Consider the following 19233-nt stretch of genomic DNA (forward strand, 5'->3'; position numbering starts at 1 on the left):
GCGTTTCTCGGCCGTTAGCTCCTGGCCGTTTCATCAGATCAATTACATACATTGTTAACAGGTACATTTAAAAAGGTGTACATATCACCTGATTGGATAGAGCAGGACCAATAAGCATATTGGTAACATTGTTGCAAAGAGACGATTTTGTGGGGGGGTTTGGTTGTGTGGGTGGTGGGTTTTACTGTTGGGGGGGGGGGTTGTATTTTATTTTACAGGTAAAAGAGCTGATTTCTTTGGGGCAATGCCCCGCAAAAGGCCCTTTTAAGGGCTATTGGCAGTTTAGTTTAGGCTAGGGTTTTTTTTATTTTGGGGGGGCTTTTTTTATTTTGATAGGGCTATTAGATTAGGTGTAATTAGTTTAAATATTTGATTATTTCTTTTTTATTTTGTGTAACTTAGTGTTTTTTATTTTGTGTAACTTAGTAATTATTTATAGTAGATTTAAATAACTTGAGTAGGGTTAGGTTTTTAAATATGTAATGTAGTTAATTTAATTGCTAGTTTAATGTAATTTTAGCATAATAGTTAGGGTAGGTTAATTAGTAGTTTAATATAGTTTAATGTAATTTTAGTATAATAGTTAGGGTAAGTTAATTAATAGTTTAATATAGTTTATTTTAATTCTAAAGGTAAGTTTAAATGTATTATAAGATAGGGATGAGGTAATTATAATGTAAAGTTAGAGGGTTGTTAGGTTTAGGGGTTAATAGCTTAATTTAGTTTATGGCGATGTGGGAGGCCAGGGGTTTAGGGGTTAATACATTTATTTAGTTGCGGAGGGGTTCGGGAGCGGCGGGATAGGGGTTAATACATTTATTAGAGTTGCGGTGGGCTCCGGGAGCGGCGGGATAGGGGTTAATACATTTATTAGAGTTGCGGTGGGCTCCGGGAGCGGCGGGATAGGGGTTAAACATTTTAGTATAGTGGCAGTGTTTAGTGACAGGGTATAAATAAAGTTGGGAAAAAGCCGAATAGCAGCGAGATCGATGACTGTTAGTTAACAACAGTCCGCTGCTTATCGCCCCGTACTTGGTGCGTGGCTTTTTGACAGCTTTTTTTATAAATAAGGAGAATGTATTCAGGTCAGTGGCCGCGATGTTAGGTGAGCGTATTGGTGCCGGCGAATGCAGCATAGTTGACGGCTTGATAGATAGGCCTCTATTTCTGTTTTTTGTATGTGTTTAGGGAACTTACAAAGGCCTGTGGAATTTTGTAAAACAAGAGTGCAATGGGCATGGTAATACCACTCCCTGCACTATCAATTGAAAGTACAGTAAATGATAAAAAAAGTTTTAGCTGCGCTAAGATGCTTTGATTAAAAATATTAACCATTCTTGTAGTACCAGATTGATCTCTATTCACTGTGTGAGACTGACACAAGATAATGCACAACACTCTATTGATTCCGCTACACCTTTCATTTAGTCCTAAATCCGCATGCTCTTATACAAAAAAAATTAAATTATCAGAATGTTTCAAAACTCCTTAACAGAAGGTTTATTCACTCAACAACTTTATAGAATAAAAACGTATTTCCTTTTGTCAATTTCTTGTGGAAAAAAAACTTTATAATGCTGCATGTATTCACTTTTATCAAAGGCACTAATTGGATGATACAGATTGTGAATCTTATTAAGCATGATGGAGATCCCGACTGGAACAAAAATGTGCCAAATTATTTGAGATCTCCATGGTATGAAACTGAAGGAGCTTGCTCAGTAATCAAAGACATTCCGTCTCCAAGGGTAATTTCTTCACACCTACCATTCCACATTTTTGCTAAATCTTTCTTCACATCAAAAGCCAAGGTAAGCACAAAAGTGTAAAACACATAATCATATTTGCTTTTAGAATCATGAGTACAATTCTAATTGGTTGGACTTTTAAAGTTGGATTTCATATAATATACTCAGAGAATATTTTTTAAAAGTCTTTGTGCCTTTGTCCTAGTTTTGTTTTGTTCCCTCTGGCCAAAGACTGGTGGAAGGAAGTCTTACCTCTTAAAATCGTACTCACATCCTTTTGAGCTAATGACTTAGCCCTAAAGTTTAAAGGGACATTATACACTACATTTTTCTTTGCATAAATGAATTGTAGATGATCCATTTATATAGCCCATACAGGTTTTTTTTTTTTTTTTAAATGTATAGTTTTGCTTGTTTTTAAATAACATTGCTCTGATTTTCAGACTCCTAACCAAGCAAAAGTTTTAGGAGAATACTGTTGTATACCTACTCCAGCTTGCTCCTGTTTATGTAAAGGGTCTTTTCATATGCAAAGGAAGGGGGAGGGGGGAGTGTCTGCTATTTCCCACTTGCAGTGGGTGTTCCAGCTACCTTTTTAACAGAGCTAAACTAGGAGCTTCTAAGTAAGTTTTCAAATGGTTTTATACTGGATTTTTAGATCAATATCTGTGCATATTATTCTTTATATACAATGGGTGTGAAGTGAAGCGCTATACTATTCCCACCTTGCCAATCAGAGATAACTACCTCCTTCCTAGGTAGTTGGTATAAACAGAAAATAACACAAAGTTTTAGATGGCGCTAAAAACTGTGGGGTTAATTTGGATAGTCAAAATGCTTATTTATTAACTTTTTTACCGTGTCTTCTATGCACGGCTATCCTTACTCTAGCTTTTAATATATTTAATAAGCTTATACGATTTTTTAAAATTGAGGATATGTTCCCTCTAACTTCATCAAGAAAGACTAAGCATTACACATCGGAGTTCAACAATTTCGACAATTTTTATTCACTAATCTTTACATATAATTAAAAATTTGGATTTCAAGTTAGACAATCTTCTTTTTTCCTCTAAAATGCTATTTTGCTTCTCAGTTAATACTCTGGCCTCTAGTTATCAAGCTCCATAAGGAGCTTGATGGCCCCTGTTTCTGGCGAGTCTTCAGACTCGCCAGAAACAGCAGTTATGAAGCAGCGGTCGCAAATACCGCTGCTCCATAACCTGTCCACCTGCTCTGAGCAGGCGGACACACATCGCCGGAAATCAACCCGATCGAGTACGATCGGGTTGATTGACACCCCCCTGCTGGCAGCCTATTGGCCGCGAGTCTGCAGGGGGCGGTGTTGCACCAGCAGCTCTTGTGAGCTGCTGGTGCAATGCTGAATACGGCAAGCGTATTGCTCGCCGTATTCAGCGATGTCTGTCGGACCTGATCCGCACTGTCAGATCAGGTCCAACAGACATTGATAAATAGAGGCCACTGTGTCTTCTAAAATATACACTTGCTAATATTTCATACACACTGTAACATACTCCACATTCACTCCTACTGATAATCAAACATTCAAATTTCAAAACTTTGCCTCAAGCAATTTTCCCACAATAAATAAAATATTTTATGACATATAAAATTCCTACAGCAAAAAAATTTTACAGCATAAAAACCGTTAACAAGCTTGTTTACATAAAAGAATTGTGACTATACAATAACAATTTCACAATGTTGTTGTTATATCTTTAAGAATCCACTTTACACCAACTTCAAGTGGTAAATAAAAATCCTCGTTACCAATGTCACAATCTGTTTTTTTTTGGATATATTGTATTAATAATGTGTTTCTTTCTCGTAAGATCCGAAACTTCCTCTATCACAGGTGTAATGTCCCAAAGTTTGTATATATTATGTGCTTTGGACTTTGAGGCTCTCTTACCTCTCTCTTTTCATCTTCGGGGATGTGAGCTTCCACTTTATATTGATCGTTTTCCACTGCTCCTGTATTCGGCTATGTTAAGCCATAATCGTCCGAGACTTCCATGCTATGGTTGTGCGTGTGACGTCACTCAGCCTCCGGAACTTCGATTTACTTGTGCAAGTAATTTGTTTATTTCCTCCTCCTCAGACCGTCCTTACCGCTCTCAAGTCAGATCGCCTCTGCACTTTAGTACTCTGTACACAGAGTTAGCGATTTTTCTTGCAGATCTTTCTCGCTATCTGACCGGTAATATCAGTGGCTTTGGACTTGGCAGGATCTGTCAAATATCCTTATACTCACAAATCCTCTTTACACAGTTCTACGCGTTTCACCCTCTAGTGGGGCTTTGTCAAGATACTGTGTAATGTTTTTTGCTCACTTAAATACCCCGCGCTCTCAGGTGATTCGTTTAACCATCATTCCACTTCCTCTCCACATATTGAAGGGAAATGTCAAAAAAGAGGGAGATTCACATGTTTTCTTCATTAGTCGTTCCTCTACATATAGTATAACAATCAGAAACATTTGTTTTCTTAAAATTCAGTATGCAATACTCAGTGAATTTTATAATAAATGTCATAAATACAATAGGTGTGATTTCCAAATCATACATAATCTATAAATACATTTTCTTTCCTTATCCATATTAAAACATTCATCCTCCTAAAAACTTCCATCCTCATAAAAACTCCATTCTTCTCTTTTGTATGGGGTAATTTATGTTACTAATAACTTCTTTTATATAAAATCTGTTGATAAATATATGTTTTTAATCACATATTAGAATTATATTAAAAAGGGTCCTATCTCCAACTCAGAATTTAACCCATTAGGATATAGTGTGTTAAAATTAACGCGTTAGGCGTTAGCACTGCTTCTCTCCTTAAATCTGCTGTTTTTTTAAAACTTGTAGTTGGTGATATAATAATTGTTGGCCTATCTTTGGCAATAGAACTTAACTTAATCCGAACTTGCTAGCGGTCTTTGGGAATTTTGTGGCGGTATTAGCTTAATAGTAAATACAGGTGAATCTATGTGTAATACTTTATGCTTATTTCAGCTACGCTCTCATTGATTAAGACCTCTCTCATATAGACGGTTTATATAACCGTGGCTTAACTTATATTCACCTCACTATATAATTTGATAAATTATAGACATTGATTAATTGTACTTTGGGGTTCTTCCCCGATTTGGAGAGTCTGCAGTGTACAAAATCTCTTTTATTTTTATTTTTCTATTTTAATATTTGTGTCCTATTCTAGCTTAATGGTGGCATGGTCCACAATATTTTTTAATATTATTTAATAAACGTTATGTTTTAAATTGAATCATAACACATCTACATACACACTCCACCCTATTGCACTTTGGTAATATACCTCTAAAGTGTGCCCAATAATGCTTCTGTTCTCTCTCTCTTCTTTTATTTAAAAATTATAAATCACCTCAGCTTCTTTTTTTAATAATCTATTTTCATAATTCCCTCCTCTCCAGTTGTCCTGCACCTTACAGAGGCCCCAGTACTTAAGATCTTTTATATTATTGTTATGTTTTTCTCTGAAGTGTAGATAAAGGTGGGTCTCTAAATTCCCTTTTTCTATATTCCAAAGATGCTCACGTAGTCTATCTCTGAGCATCCTTGTTGTTTCCCCTACGTAAATTAAATTGCACGAACATTGCAACATATATACAACTCCTTTACTACTACATCTAATTGTGTCCCTTATCTTATATTCCTTATCTGTACCAGGAATTGGAATATTTTTCTTTTTACTACTGTACCTACAGGATTTACATGTCATACATGGAAAGAAGCCATAGATCTGTATCTTTATTTTTCCCACTGACTTTCTTTCTTTTAAACTCACTTGGTGCTAGTATTGTTTTAAAATTATTGGTTTCCTTAAAAAACATCCTTGGGTAAGGGGGGAGTTTATCTCCAATTATAGGGTCATTCTTTATTAGGTGCCAGTGTTTCTTTATAATTTTCCTTATTATACCATGGTCATCACTATACTCTGTCACAAAGGGCACATCGTATTGGTCATCTGATTGGATGTTCTTTCTTTTATATTCTAGTAGGGAATTTCTTTCAGTACTCCTTACTCTTGTAATTGCATTCTTTATATTTTCTTCCTTGTATCCTCGTTCTCTGAATTTCCCTTCCAATAACATCATTTGTTCTTCAAAGTCACTTATTCTTGTACAATTCTTTCTAATTCTAAGGCATTGCCCTACTGGTATATTTTCTTTCCATTTATGATAATGACAACTTGATGCATGGATATAATTATTTGAATCTGTTGGTTTAAAATGTGTTTTTGTAACTAACCCATTGTTATCTGCTATTATATCCAGATCTAAAAATGTTATTATCTCTCTACTCATCTTATATGTAAATGTCAGGCCTCTATCATTATTATTCATTATACAAAAAAGGTCTTTCAGAGTGTCCTCACTGCCTCTCCAGATGATAATAATATCATCTATATATCTTTTAAACAACACGAGATTCGCACCGAGCTCCGCATACTGGAGGAACCTATGGCCTAGATTTGGAGTTTGGCGGTAAAAGGGCTGTTAACGCTCCGCGGGCTTTTTTCTGGCCGCACCATAAAATTAACTCTGGTATCGAGAGTTCAAACAAATGCTGCGTTAGGCTCCAAAAAAGGAGCGTAGAGCATTTTTACCGCAAATGCAACTCTCGATACCAGCGGTGCTTACGGACGCGGCCAGCCTCAAAAACGTGCTCGTGCACGATTCCCCCATAGGAAACAATGGGACTGTTTGAGCTTAAAAAAAACCTAACACCTGCAAAAAAGCAGCGTTCAGCTCCTAACACAGCCCCATTGTTTCCTATGGGGAAACACTTCCTACGTCTGCACCTAACACTCTAACATGTACCCCGAGTCTAAACACCCCTAGCCTTACACTTATTAACCCCTAATCTGCCGCCCCCGCTATCGCTGACACCTGCATATTTTTTTTAACCCCTAATCTGCCGCTCCGTAAACCGCCGCAACCTACGTTATCCCTATGTACCCCTAATCTGCTGCCCTAACATCACCGACCCCTATATTATATTTATTAACCCCTAATCTGCCCCCCTCAACGTCGCCGACACCTGCCTACACTTATTAACCCCTAATCTGCCGAGCGGACCTGAGCGCTACTATAATAAAGTTATTAACCCCTAATCCGCCTCACTAACCCTATCATAAATAGTATTAACCCCTAATCTGCCCTCCCTAACATCGCCGACACCTACCTTCAATTATTAACCCCTAATCTTCCGAGCGGAGCTCACCGCTATTCTAATAAATGTATTAACCCCTAACGCTAAGTCTAACCCTAACACTAACACCCCCATAACTTAAATATAATTTACATCTAACGAAATTAATTAACTCTTATTAAATAAATGATTCCTATTTAAAGCTAAATACTTACCTGTAAAATAAATCCTAATATAGCTACAATATAAATTATAATTACATTGTAGCTATTTTAGGATTAATATTTATTTTACAGGCAACTTTGTAATTATTTTAACTAGGTACAATAGCTATTAAATAGTTAAGAACTATTTAATAGTTACCTAGTTAAAATAATAACAAATTTACCTGTAAAATAAATCCTAACCTAAGATATAATTAAACCTAACACTACCCTATCAATAAAATAATTAAATAAACGACCTACAATTACCTACAATTAACCTAACACTACACTATCAATAAATTAATTAAACACAATTGCTACAAATAAATACAATTAAATAAACTAGCTAAAGTACAAAAAATAAAAAAGAACTAAGTTACAAAAAATAAAAAAATATTTACAAACATAAGAAAAATATTACAACAATTTTAAACTAATTACACCTACTCTAAGCCCCCTAATAAAATAACAAAGCCCCCCAAAATAAAAAATTCCCTACCCTATTCTAAATTAAAAAAGTTACAAGCTCTTTTACCTTACCAGCCCTGAACAGGGCCCTTTGCGGGGCATGCCCCAAGAATTTCAGCTCTTTTGCCTGTAAAAGAATAAATACAATACCCCCCCCCAACATTACAACCCACCACCCACATACCCCTAATCTAACCCAAACCCCCCTTAAATAAACCTAACACTAAGCCCCTGAAGATCTTCCTACCTTGTCTTAACCATACCAGGTTCACCGATCCGTCCTGGCTCCAACATCTTCATCCAACCCAAGCGGGGGTTGGCGATCCATCATCCGGTGCTGAAGAGGTCCAGAAGAGGCTCCAAAGTCTTCCTCCTATCCGGCAAGAAGAGGACATCCGGACCGGCAAACATCTTCTCCAAGCGGCATCTTCGATCTTCTTCCATCCGGTGCGGAGCGGGTCCATCTTAAAGCAGGTGACGCGGATCCATCCTCTTCTTCCGTTGTCTCCCGACGAATGATGGTTCCTTTAAGGGACGTCATCCAAGATGGCGTCCCTCGAATTCCGATTGGCTGATAGGATTCTATCAGCCAATCGGAATTAAGGTAGGAATTTTCTGATTGGCTGAATGAATCAGCCAATCAGAATCAAGTTCAATCCGATTGGCTGATCCAATCAGCCAATCAGATTGAGCTCGCATTCTATTGGCTGTTCCGATCAGCCAATAGAATGCGAGCTCAATCTGATTGGCTGATTGGATCAGCCAATCGGATTGAACTTGATTCTGATTGGCTGATTCCATCAGCCAATCAGAAAATTCCTACCTTAATTCCGATTGGCTGATAGAATCCTATCAGCCAATCGGAATTCGAGGGACGCCATCTTGGATGACGTCCCTTAAAGGAACCGTCATTCGTCGGGAGACAACGGAAGAAGAGGATGGATCCGCGTCGCCTGCTTCAAGATGGACCCGCTCCGCACCGGATGGAAGAAGATCGAAGATGCCGCTTGGAGAAGATGTTTGCCGGTCCGGATGTCCTCTTCTTGCCGGATAGGAGGAAGACTTTGGAGCCTCTTCTGGACCTCTTCAGCACCGGATGATGGATCGCCAACCCCCGCTTGGGTTGGATGAAGATGTTGGAGCCAGGACGGATCGGTGAACCTGGTATGGTGAAGACAAGGTAGGAAGATCTTCAGGGGCTTAGTGTTAGGTTTATTTAAGGGGGGTTTGGGTTAGATTAGGGGTATGTGGGTGGTGGGTTGTAATGTTGGGGGGGGGGGTATTGTATTTATTCTTTTACAGGCAAAAGAGCTGAAATTCTTGGGGCATGCCCCGCAAAGGGCCCTGTTCAGGGCTGGTAAGGTAAAAGAGCTTGTAACTTTTTTAATTTAGAATAGGGTAGGGAATTTTTTATTTTGGGGGGCTTTGTTATTTTATTAGGGGGCTTAGAGTAGGTGTAATTAGTTTAAAATTGTTGTAATATTTTTCTTATGTTTGTAAATATTTTTTTATTTTTTGTAACTTAGTTCTTTTTTATTTTTTGTACTTTAGCTAGTTTATTTAATTGTATTTATTTGTAGCAATTGTGTTTAATTAATTTATTGATAGTGTAGTGTTAGGTTAATTTTAGGTAATTGTAGGTAGTTTATTTAATTATTTTATTGATAGGGTAGTGTTAGGTTTAATTATATCTTAGGTTAGGATTTATTTTACAGGTAAATTTGTTATTATTTTAACTAGGTAGCTATTAAATAGTTCTTAACTATTTAATAGCTATTGTACCTAGTTAAAATAAATACCAAGTTGCCTGTAAAATAAATATTAATCCTAAAATAGCTATAATATAATTATAATTTATATTGTAGCTATATTAGGATTTATTTTACAGGTAAGTATTTAGCTTTAAATAGGAATCATTTATTTAATAAGAGTTAATTAATTTCGTTAGATGTAAATTATATTTAAGTTAGGGGGGTGTTAGTGTTAGGGTTAGACTTAGCTTTAGGGGTTAATCAATTTATTAGAATAGCGGTGAGCTCCGGTCGTCAGATTAGGGGTTAATAATTGAAGGTAGGTGTTGGCGATGTTAGGGAGGGCAGATTAGGGGTTAATACTATTTATGATAGGGTTAGTGAGGCAGATTAGGGGTTAATAACTTTATTATAGTAGCGCTCAGGTCCGCTCAGCAGATTAGGGGTTAATAAGTGTAGGCAGGTGTCGGCGACATTGAGGGGGGCAGATTAGGGGTTAATAAATATAATATAGGGGTCGGCGGTGTTAGGGGTAGCAGATTAGGGGTACATAGGGATAACGTAGGTGGCGGCGCTTTGCGGTCGGAAGATTAGGTGTTAATTATTTTAAGTAGCTGGCGGCGACGTTGTGGGGGGCAGGTTAGGGGTTAATAAATGTAATACAGGGGTCGGCGGGGTTAGGGGCAGCAGATTAGGGGTACATAAGTATAACGTAGGTGGCGGTCGGCAGATTAGGGGTTAAAAATTTTAATCGAGTGGCGGCGATGTGGGGGGAGCTCGGTTTAGGGGTACATAGGTAGTTTATGGGTGTTAGTGTACTTTAGGGTACAGTAGTTAAGAGCTTTATGAACCGGCGTTAGCCAGAAAGCTCTTAACTCCTGCTATTTTCAGGCGGCTGGAATTTTGTCGTTAGAGCTCTAACGCTCACTTCAGAAACGACTCTAAATACCAGCGTTAGAAAGATCCCATTGAAAAGATAGGATACGCAAATGGCGTAGGGGGATCTGCGGTATGGAAAAGTCGCGGCTGAAAAGTGAGCGTTAGACCCTTTAATCACTGACTCCAAATACCAGCGGGCGGCCAAAACCAGCGTTAGGAGCCTCTAACGCTGGTTTTGACGGCTACCGCCGAACTCCAAATCTAGGCCTATGTTCCCAGTCCCCCATAAAGAGATTTGTGTAGCTTGATGCGAATCTCGTGCCCATCGCAGTCCCTTCAATTTGTAGATAATACTTATTGTCAAATGAAAAATAATTGTGTTCAAGAATAAAATGTATGCATTCTAATAAAAAGTATTTTTGTTCTTTGGGTACGTCATCATCTTTCAATAAAAAGCTCTCCACCGCTTCTATTCCCAAATTGTGGTTTATGTTAGTATATAGTGACGTGACGTCACAAGTTGCCATTATAAATCCTTCTTCCCATTTTATTTCTCTTAATAATCTCAGTACGCTTGTGGAGTCTTTCAAATAGGAATCTAAATTAACCACATACTTTTGCAAAAACTTATCCACATATTCAGATAAATTTGCCGTTAAAGACCCTATCCCTGAGGCAATAGGTCTCCCGGGGGGGTTTGTTACACTTTTGTGGACCTTTGGTAAAAAATAAAAAATCGGTATTTTGGGATATTGGGGCCTAATATACATGTATTCTTTCTCTTTCAAAATTCCTTTATCTTTCCCTTTATCCAAGATCCTCATTAATTTTGCCATATACTTCTTTGTTGGGTCTAATTATAGCTTCTTATAAGTCTTCCTATCATTCAGAAGTCTTTCTGCTTCTTGCCTATATTTTACACTATCCATAATTACCACTCCTCTTCCCTTATCCGCCATTTTTATAGTGATATCATCATTATTCTGAAGTTCTTTCAATCTATCTCTTTCTTTTTTATTTAGATTCTTTTTTCGTTGTGTCCCTGAATGGTTACTTTTTCGTAAATCTGCTAAAACCATTTTCTCAAAGGTTTCTAGATTACTACCTTTATCGCTTTTCGGATAAAAATTGGACCTTGGTTTAAGAGTAGTGTGTTTATACTTCTCCTTCATCTGGGTGTCATTATCCTTCCAAAGCCACTGATATTACCAGTCAGATAGCGAGAAAGATCTGCAAGAAAAATCGCTAACTCTGCGTACAGAGTACTAAAGTGCAGAGGCGGTCTGGCTTGGGAGCGGTAAGGACGGTCAGAGGAGTAGGAAATAAACAAATTACTTGCGCAAGTAAATCAAAGTCCCGGAGGCTGAGTGACGTCACACGCACAATCACAGCGTGGAAGTCTCGGACGATTACGGCTTAACATAGCCGAATACAGGAGCAATGGAAAACAATCAATATAAAGTGGAAGCTCACATCCCCGAAGGTGAAAAGAGAGAGGTAAGAGAGCCTCAAAGTCCAAAGCACATAATATATACAAACTTTGGGACATTACACCTGTGATAGAGGGAGTTTCAGATCTTACAAGAAAGAAACACATTCACCGAGATTACGAGTTTTGCGGTAACAGGGGTACGTTGCTAACGAGCCTTTTTTTTCACCGCTCCCTTAAGACAACGCTGGTATTACAGGTTTTTTTAAACCCGGCGTTTGCCGCAAAAAGGTGAGCGTAGAGCAAAATTTAGCTCCACATCTCACCTCAATACCAGCGTTGCTTACGTTAGCGGTAAGCTGTTTAAACGTGTTCGTGCACAATTTCCCCATAGGAAACAATGGAGCAGATTCAGCTGGAAAAAAACCTAACAGCTGCAAAAAAGCAGCGTTCAGCTTCTAAAGCAGCCCCATTGATTCCTATGGGGAAATAAAATTTATGTCTACACCTAACACCCTAACATGAACCCAGAGTCTAAACACTCCTAATCTTACACTTATTAACCCCTAATCTGCCGTCCCTGACATTGCCGACACCTGCATTATATTATTAACCCCTAATCTGCCGCTCCGGACACCGCCGCCACCTACATTATTCCTATGAACCCCTAATCTGATGCCCCCAACATCGCCGACACCTACATTATATTTATTAACCCCTAATCTGCCCCCCCAACGTTGCCGCAACCTAACTACACTTATTAACCCCTAATTTGCCGCCCCCATCTTCGCCGCTACTATATTAAATTTATTAACCCCTAAACCTAAACCTAAGTCTAACAACCCCCTAACTTAAATATAATTTAAATAAATCTAAATAAAATAACTACAATTAAATCAATTATTCCTATTTAAAACTAAATACTTACCTATAAAATAAACCATAAGATAGCTACAATATAACTAATAGTTACATTTGTATCTATCTTAGGGTTTATATTTATTTTACAGGCAACTTTGTATTTATTTTAACTAGGTAGAATAGTTATTAAATAGTTATTAACTATTTAATAACTTCTTAGTTAAAATAAATACAAATGTACCTGTAAAATAAATCCTAACCTAAGTTACAATTACACCTAACACTACACTATCATTAAATTAATTACATAAACTAACTAAAATTAACTACAATTAAATTAAATAAACTAAAGTACAAAAATCCCCCACTAAATTACAGAAAATAAAAAAAATAATTACAAGAATTTTAAACTAATTACACCTAATCTAATCCCCCTAATAAAATAAAAAAGCCCCCCAAAATAATAAAATGCCCTACCCTATACTAAATTACAAATAGCCCTTAAAAGGGCTTTTTGCGGGGCATTGCCCCAAAGTAATCAGCTCTTTTACCTGTAAAAAAAAAAATACAATACCCCCCCAACATTAAAACCCACCACCCACACTCCCAACCCTACTCTAAAACCCACCCAATCCCCCCTTAATAAAACCTAACACTATCCCCTTGAAGATCACCCTACCTTGAGCCGTCTTCACCCAGCCGGGCACAAGTGGTCCTCCAGAGGGGCAGAAGTCTTCATCTGATCCGGGCAGAAGAGGACCTCCAGACGGGCAGAAGGCTTCATCCAGGCGGCATCTTCTATCTTCTTCCATCCGGAGCGGAGCGGGTCCATCTTGAAGCCATCCGACGCAGAGCATCCTCTTCTTCTGACGGCTAAGACTGAATGAAGGCTCCTTTAAATGACGTCATCCAAGATGGCGTCCCTTCAATTACGATTGGCTGATAGGATTCTATCAGCCAATCAGAATTAAGGTAGGAAAAATCCTATTGGCTGATGCAATCAGCCAATAGGATTGAACTTCAATCCTATTGACTGATCCAATCAGCCAATAAGATTGAGCTCGCATTCTATTGGCTGTTCCAATCAGCCAATAGAATGCAATCTCAATTCTATTGGCTGATTGCATCAGCCAATAGGATTTTTCCTACCTTAATTCCGATTGGCTGATAGAATCCTATCAGCCAATCGGAATTGAAGGGATGCCATCTTGGATGACGTCATTTAAAGGAACCTTCATTCAGTCTTAGCCGTCGGAAGAAGAGGATGCTCTGCGTCGGATGGCTTCAAGATGGACCCGCTCCACTCCGGATGAATGAAGATAGAAGATGCCGCCTGGATGAAGCCTTCTGCCCGTCTGGAGGTCCTCTTCTGGCCGGATCGGATGAAGACTTCTGCCCCTCTGGAGGACCACTTGTGCCTGGCTGGATGAAGATGGCTAAAGGTAGGGTGATCTTCAAGGGGTTAGTGTTAGGTTTTATTAAGGGGGGATTGGGTGGGTTTTAGAGTAGGGTTGGGAGTGTGGGTGGTGGGTTTTAATGTTGGGGGTATTGTATTTTTTTTTTACAGGTAAAAGAGCTGATTACTTTGGGGCAATGCCCCGCAAAAAGCCCTTTTAAGGGCTATTTGTAATTTAGTATAGGGTAGGGAATTTTATTATTTTGGGGGGCTTTTTTATTTTATTAGGGGGATTAGATTAGGTGTAATTAGTTTAAAATTCTTGTAATTATTTTTTTATTTTCTGTAATTTAGTGTTTTTTTTGTACTTTAGTTTATTTAATTTAATTGTAGTTAATTGTAGTTAGTTTATGTAATTAATTTAATGATAGTGTAGTGTAAGGTGTAATTGTAATTTTGGTTAGGATTTATTTTACAGGTAAATTTGTAGTTATTTTAACTAGGTAGTTATTAACCTCTTAAGGACATATGACGTAATTTTTCCGTCATAAAACAATTGAGCAAACTGAAAGCTGTGTCCTTAAAGGGTTAAATAGTTAATAACTATTTAATAACTATTGTACCTAGTTAAAATAAATACAAAGTTGCCTGTAAAATAAATATAAACCCTAACGCCTAGATTTAGAGTTTTGCGGCCAAAGGGGTGCGTTAGCTACGCGTGCTTTTTTCTGGCCGCACCTTTTAAATACCGCTGGTATTTAGAGTTCACAGAAGGGCTGCGTTAGGCTCCAAAAAAGGAGCGTATAGCATATTTACCGCAACTGCAACTCTCGATACCAGCGGTGCTTACGGACGCGGCCAGCTTAAAAAACATGCTCGTGCACGATTTCCCCATAGGAAACAATGGGACAGTTTGAGCTGAAAAGAAACCTAACACCTGCAAAAAAGCAGCGTTCAGCTCCTAACGCGGCCCCATTGTTTCCTATGGGGAAACTCTTCCTATGTCTGCACCTAACACCCTAACATGTACCCCGAGTCTAAACACCCCTAACCTTACACTTATTAACCCCTATTCTGCCGCCCCCGCTATCGCTGACGCCTGCATTTTATTATTAACCCCTAATCTGCCGCTCCGTACACCGCCGCCACCTACATTATACCTATGTACTGCAAAAGTTAATGTGAAAGATACTAACACTCTCAGGCTCTGTAGCTGACCCAGAACATTAGCGAATCTCCAAAACGCTAATGTGAGAAAACATGGAAAAAAGGTGCAGGGTAGCGCTAATGAAAGCACAGAGCTCAATTTGTATATGGTATATCTATACTAATATGGTGATGTATAAAAAATATATGTCTAAAAAAGATAATAACTATGTGAATCTTTAAAAATTTATTATACAATAATCGTATAATCATATAACAATAGTGCCGGCACTGATTAAAACAGTATAATAAAAGGACATAAACATAAAATACATAAACAATGGGTGTTGATTTCAAGTAATATTGGCAAAAGATAAAAATGGCAAGAGAAAAAGTTAGCTTGCTAAGTATTTTGGCAGCCTAAACTTCAAATGTGTCCGTATCGGATAATTCACAAATGTTCTCATATAGGGCACATTAAATTATCGTCTCTGCTATGTGTGGAGTTGTCCGTTGTTTTTATTAAGTCCCGTGACTTTGTGCAGAGTGATTCTCCTGGTGTAAGTAGAGCAAGTATTAATGTAGAGAGCACGCTGGTAATTGTAATCCTTCAGTGCTTGCTGTGAGTGATCCTGTAGCGTCCTAGGGTAATGGCCACAGTGGCAGATGTAAGGGTAGGTCCTGGGACCGAAGGTATTAGCTGGTTTCTGATGCTTTGTTTGACAGCTGTACCAAACGATTCCTATTACCCTTACAGTATCAGAGTCGGGAGTGTGCTTCAAACCCCAGATGTATTGCGGTAATCATAAGGTGGACACAAGCGGTAGGCAGATCATGGGCCGGTTAATTAAGCATATATCAGCCTCTGTGTATTGTGAGAGGGATATTGCACCGTACCTACTGTAACCACTTGAATCAGAGTAGAAGTTATATGCAGACGAGCAAATCTACGCGTTTCAGCCCGATAGGCCTTTATCAAGATGATAAAGGCCTATCGGGCTGAAACGCGTAGATTTGCTCGTCTGCATATAACTTCTACTCTGATTCAAGTGGTTACAGTAGGTACGGTCCGCTCACTTCTTCCAAGACTCGTAATACCGGCGTTAGGCAAGTCCCATTAAAAAGATAGGATACGCAATTGACGTAAGGGGATTTGCGTTAAGCTCAAGTCACGGAAGAAAAGTGAGCGGTAGACCTTCTCCTGCCAGACTCGTAATACCAGCGGGCGTTAAAAAGCAGCGTTGGGACCTCTCAACGCTGCTTTTTAAGGCTAACGCAAGACTCGTAATCTAGCCGATTATTAATACAATATATAAAAAAAAAACAGATTGTGTCATTGGTAACGAGGTTTCTTATTTACTACTTGAAGTTGGTGTAAAGTGGATTCTTAAAGATATAACAACAACATTGTGAAATTGTTATTGTATAGTCACAATTCTTTTATGTAAACAAGCTTGTTAACGGTTTTTATGCTGTAAGATTTTTTTGCTGTAGGAATTTTATATGTCATAAAATATTTTATTTATTGTGGGAAAATTGCTTTAGGCAAAGTTTTGAAATTTGAATGTTTGATTATCAGTAGGAGTGAATGTGGAGTATGTTACAGTGTGTATGAAATATTAGCAAGTGTATATTTTAGAAGACACAGTGTATTAACTGAGAAGCAAAATAGCATTTTAGAGGAAACAAGAAGTTTGTCTAACTTGAAATCCAAATTTTTAATTATATGTAAAGATTAGTGAATAAAAATTGTCGAAATTGTTGAACTCCGATGTGTAATGCTTAGTCTTTCTTGATGAAGTTAGAGGGAACATATCACCAATTTTAAAAAATTGTATAAGCTTATTAAATATATTAAAAGCTAGAGTAAGGATAGCCGTGCATAGAAGACACGGTAAAAAAGTTAATAAATAAGCATTTTGACTATCCAAATTAACCCCACAGCTTTTAGCGCCATCTAAAACTGTGTGTTATTTTCATATTATTCTTTATAGTAGTGTCTATTACATGCAGTTAATTGTGACATTTCAGGGAAATCATTCTGAGGACGGGGAATGATTACCCCGAAACATCACATTTCAATAAAATACTACAACCAAAAATCCAGTGAGTGCGGACTTGTTTTGAATATATATATATTCATACTCGATTTCATCTTCTTTTTACTCTTCTTTTAACTCTTAAGACCTGGTGATCTAAAACTCTCCGCTCTGGTGAACTTATCTGTACTATGAGGTCCTTAGAATAATTTTTGAAAGGAAAATGTTATCTTGAGAGTTATCTAGCTATGAAGGGTTCTGTATATAAAGGAGAAACACATTACAATATAGTGCTAAAAATAAAAAAAACAAAGATCTTTTTGATCTTCTGGCCATGATGTTAATGATAATTTCAAGGTTTTATTATTCATTGTTTAATTTATATTTCATGTTTATGCAAAATGTATAATCCATTTGCTAAAAACCAAATTTTATATGCTAGGCAAGCATTCAATACTAGTTTGGTCTTCGCAGCTCAAAGTTAATTGTTCTGTATTTTTTTGGCTTGAATAACATCTTTCTTCTACAAGCAAACTTTAGTTTCTACTCCTTTTGACACATATTGATGAAGAGAAAGGGTTGACACTTAAAGGGACACCTAACACCTGCCTGCCAAAATCCTTAAAACTAACTCCTTCTGATTAATCAAAATCAAGTAAGCATGGATGTCTATGCCATCTTGTCAGTTTACCCCAAAGTGTTTAGAAAAGTGTTTTCAATTACAATGTTGTACCTGTGCTTGATGCTTGTATGCATGCCGCCATATTGTAACTTGCATAGTATTTAATTATTTATGCTGTTTAAAGAGCAATCGCATCTGCAGCACGCGCTCACTGTGAGGCATGCAGAGTGTGTTCTGCAGTGTGTGAAGATAGTATTATTTGTTTGTGCCTGATATACTAATAAAATATATTTTTAACATTGCATTACATAAGTGAGTGAGAGCATAGCTTTAGACACCACAATTAAAAATAGTAAGCTCTGGGGAGGAACAAGAGGGAGACCAGTCCTGGAAATAAAGGGTAAGCCTTGGATAAGGAAATCTGAATTTTGAGATCTGGTTATATCTAATGATTGCGGTGTACTCCTGACCCTGCAGTGCATAATATGACACCAGGAGATCCTTACTTTTCCTGCCCAAAACGTAACATCCATCCTTGGTCTCAAAGCGTGACTCCCACTGCCGCCTAACACAAGGCAGCCCAGCAAGTCACTCTCAGGAAGTGTGTGCAAACTAGTGATGTCCAGTTCATGAACGAATCGTTCATTTGAACTGGTTCTTTTCAGTGAACTGTATGAATCAGTTCACCAGACTGAACTGATTCGTTTGCAAACAGTTCACTTCCTGAGTCTGCAGCAGCACTGGTAATACGATCCTAGAGTGAGTTCTGCTTCTGCTAACTCTTCCTTTGCAATGAATCACACAGCAGAATCTCACTCTAGGATCATATTACCAGTGTGAGTGTTGTTGAATCAGTGTACTGTTAGCTAACTCGTTTGCAATGAATCAGTCTGTTAACAGTTCACTGATTCAAAAGAAGTGAACTGTTTGCAAACGACTCAGTGTACTGTTAACTATAGTAACTCCTTTGCAATGAATCATTTAGATAACAGTACACTGATTCAAATATCAGGTCACACTCACAGCAGTTCTCAACAGACCCCTGCATTTACCCCCTAACTGCAACTTACATTAACCCATATATATATATATATATATATATATATATATATATATATATATAATTTGTTGTTCAACCCATTCAGCATCCCATATAATTTGTTGTTCTTCTTCTATATCTAAGCTAACTTTTACTTAGCAACAGCTACAAATTATATATATATATATATATATATATATATATATATATATATATATATATATATATATATATATATTTGTAGCTGTTGCTAAGTAAAAGTTAGCTTGTAGTCCCAGTACACAGGAGTCGACTGTCACACACTCACACAGTCAGTGACTCATGATTCAGGAATCGGATCTGCAAATCTGCGGCTCTACAGTTCACCTACTGAACATGAGGTAGAGCCTCTACCTCATGTTCAGTAGGTGAACTGGTGAATCGGTTCATGAACCGG

At 37.7% G+C, this 19233-nt stretch overlaps 1 pseudogene; it reads left to right on the forward strand.

Moving 5' to 3' along the window:
- The window catches only part of LOC128638901 (sulfotransferase 2B1-like), a 114603-nt pseudogene that overhangs the window by 17236 nt on the left and 78134 nt on the right, over window positions 1-19233 (forward strand).

The sequence above is a fragment of the Bombina bombina genome, chromosome 8 (genome assembly GCF_027579735.1).
Source record: "Bombina bombina isolate aBomBom1 chromosome 8, aBomBom1.pri, whole genome shotgun sequence".
Taxonomy (NCBI): domain Eukaryota; kingdom Metazoa; phylum Chordata; class Amphibia; order Anura; family Bombinatoridae; genus Bombina; species Bombina bombina.